Below are 3,524 nucleotides of genomic sequence, written 5' to 3'. Positions count from 1 at the left end.
CGACCTGCCCGCGCGCTCCCGCCCTATATCAGCTTCACCAAACTGAACCGAGACTATCACGAGACGCCATGTTTGCATGTGTTATTACAGTTTTTCCACAATGTATACACACAAAATGTGGAACTATGCACACAAATCCAAAAACATGAAGCTCATGTGTCAACATTGTGACCCCAAACTGCTAAACTCTAAGCACAATTCTATGTTTTCACTCAAATATCAATCTAAATCATAGCTTTGAAAATCACTAAACACAAATAGCATCATTTAGTAGGCTACACCTTGGTCACCTAAGAATCACTGACTTTCAAATACAAAACCCTAATTACCAAATAGTCTCACAAAAGTTGCACCTGTGTAAACTTAATTAGCAGAATGTTTCAATAATTTGTCAGAGTATAAAAGAGGCCTCAAGTGACTGATACAGGTGTTAGGTGACTGATACAGGTGTTAGGTGAGATGACGGAGCAACAGGAACACAGAGGAAGCATTAGAGTAAGAGGAGGCCTAGCAGGCGGAAGAGGAAGGCAAAGACAAGGCAGTCTTTCAAATGAAATACGGGCAACCTTAGTGGACCATATATTGAATCATGGCCTAACCATGACTGAAGCTGGGCGTCGAGTCCAGCCAAATTTGAGCCGTTTTACAGTAGTCTCAGTTATTCTGGCTTTTAGAAAAGAGAATAGGTAAGTAACCACCTTATGGTTTTACTGTAGTGTTCACAGAAATGTGCACTGTAGTTCAATGTTTATCTTTACATTTACAGTATGTAGCAATATAGTGAAATGCATATCTATAATGTGTGTGTGTGTGTATATACTTTTATCAAAATAGAAAGACGGCCAGCAAAGAAAGAGGCGGCAGATGCTGGAAATTCACACTTGAACAAGAGACCACCATAGTAAACTTGGTTCTGGAAATCAATGCCATTACCCTGAGGGAAATCGGGGACAGAGTCCTAGAAGATAATGTTAATTTCTCAAACATTGACCAGGTCAGCCTGTCCACAATTGAACGTGTTTTAAAACTGCCATTGGTCACCGTGGGGTCATACATCACCATGTGTGCTGCCATTGGTCACCGTGGGGTCATACATCACCATGTGTGCTGCCATTGGTCACCGTGGGGTCATACATCCCCATGCACAACTTGGACCTTATAATACTCCTCGTTTGTTATCATTTCTCGATGAACTCAAAAACCTCCTCAACCTTCCACAGGAAGAACCAGAGCAGCCCTCCTATGTTCTCATCTGGGATAATATAAGTTTCCACCGGGCAGCTCTGGTCAATGACTGGTTCACTAACAATCCACAATTTGTTGTGCTGCACCTTCCACCATATTCCCCATTTCTGAATCCAATAGAGGAGTTCTTCTCTTCATGGAGGTGGAAAGTGTACGAACGCAGACCCCACGACCATGTGGCGCTACTTCAGGCAATGGAGGAGGCATGTGATGACATCCACGCAGATGACTGCCAAGGATGGATTCGCCATGCAAGGCGTTTTTTCCCCCCCGCTGTTTGGCGAGGGAGAATATTGCAGCTGATGTACTGTAGATGAGGTCCTCTGGCTTGACCGAGTTCAGAGGTTTGATGAACAGTGATCTGTTTCTTTGCATTTTGCGATAAATACATTTGTTACCTCTTTGTATGGGAACTGATTTTCCTCGTCATGTTTCTCATTGTACTTACATAGGTGAAAATTAGTTTTGCAGCATACTACATACAGTAGAAATGGCTTACATTTGTGTTGCATATACATGTAGTACTGTAAATGCTATATGAGGGTCCTACACTGCACCAAATAAATATGAAGAACAGAAAGCCAACATTTTTGCATGGACTAGTTTGCATTTGAATTTGTACAGTGGCCTCATGAACTCAAACATACAAATACTTCTGATAATAGTGCTTTGAGTTTATCTTGTCAGGTTTTTATTTGATGCTCTCCAATAGAAGCATATAAAATAGCTGTGTGTGTTGTTTTGGTGGAAGGAATCAGTTTTGCTAGAGATTTGTGGAGTTACAACAAAGAAGTGAATAATTTTGAGTTTGTGTGTAGAGTATTGAGAAACTGAGCCAAGATTTCTAGAAATGCGTTTAAACATTTGGGAAAAACTGTAATGGAACTTGCATGATTAGGAGTGTCCAAATTTCTCAGATTAATTTAAACAGCAACAAGCGTCTTTAAGCCGAAATGATTCAAAGCGTTTAATATGAAATTTCATCTAAAAACATTTGAACTGCATACAGCGGCAGAACTGCAGACAACAGTGGATTAGTGTTCAGAGGTGTTAGTGCCAATTATTATTAGCCAATTATGACCTTGATGAGGGGATCGAGCCCATAGCCCACTCATAAATCCAGACCTGATCCCTGGACAGTAATGACGATCAGTAAAACTAAACTGAATTTTATTCATAGGTATGACCATGTGAATTCTTAAAGCCAGTGGGAAACTGTATGAGTGGTTAAGCACCTCTCAGTGATGGAAACAGAAAAATGAATTAACAAAACAGAACCCTCACCCTTGAGACTGGACAGAACCCTCACCATTGAGACTGAACAGAACCCTCACCCTTGAGACTGGACACAACCCTCACCCTTGAGACTGTGAACATAACCCTCACCCTTGAGACTGTGAACAGAACCCTCACCCTTGAGACTGGACAGAACCCTCACCATTGAGACTGTGAACAGAACCCTCACCCTTGAGACTGTGAACAGAACCCTCACCCTTGAGACTGGACTGAACCCTCACCATTGAGACTGTGAACAGAACCCTCACCCTTGAGACTGTGAACAGAACCCTCACCCTTGAGACTGGACAGAACCCTCACCATTGAGACTGTGAACAGAACCCTCACCCTTGAGACTGTGAACAGAACCCTCACCCTTGAGACTGGACAGAACCCTCACCCTTGAGACTGTGAACAGAACCCTCACCCTTGAGACTGGACAGAACCCTCACCCTTGAGACTGTGAACAGAACCCTCACCCTTGAGACTGTGTGTCTAAACGCTGCTGAAGTGTGATTTGGGTTTTCTATCTTTTGTTCCATTAGTGATGCTCAGATTTGCCTTCAAAGGCCAACAGAGATGGAGAGAGAGCGAGTGGAGGCTCACAGTGTAGCAGTCTCTTGAGCTGTGTGTGTGTGTGTGTGTGTGTGTGTGTGTGAGAGAGAGAGAGAGAGAGAGAGAGAGAGAGAGAGTGTGTGTGTACTTCAAATGTGCAGATTAACATGGGAATGGGAATTAACAATTAACATGGGAACAGCATCACTGTTCAAAGGACACAAATATCAATCGACAACCTTAACAGAGGCACAAAGAACAAGAGAAAATAAAGTGAGAGAGATACACAAGGTGAGAGAGAGAGACAGAGTGAGACACAAGGTGAGAGAGAGAGACAGTGAGAGAGACACGCAGTGTGAGAGAGACACGCAGTGTGAGAGAGATACACAGAGTGAGAGAGACACGCAGTGTGAGAGAGACACGCAGTGTGAGAGAGACACGTAGTGTGA

Source organism: Brachyhypopomus gauderio, chromosome 4 (assembly GCF_052324685.1).
Source record: "Brachyhypopomus gauderio isolate BG-103 chromosome 4, BGAUD_0.2, whole genome shotgun sequence".
NCBI lineage: Eukaryota > Metazoa > Chordata > Actinopteri > Gymnotiformes > Hypopomidae > Brachyhypopomus > Brachyhypopomus gauderio.
Note: the sequence above shows the minus strand (reverse complement) of the source record.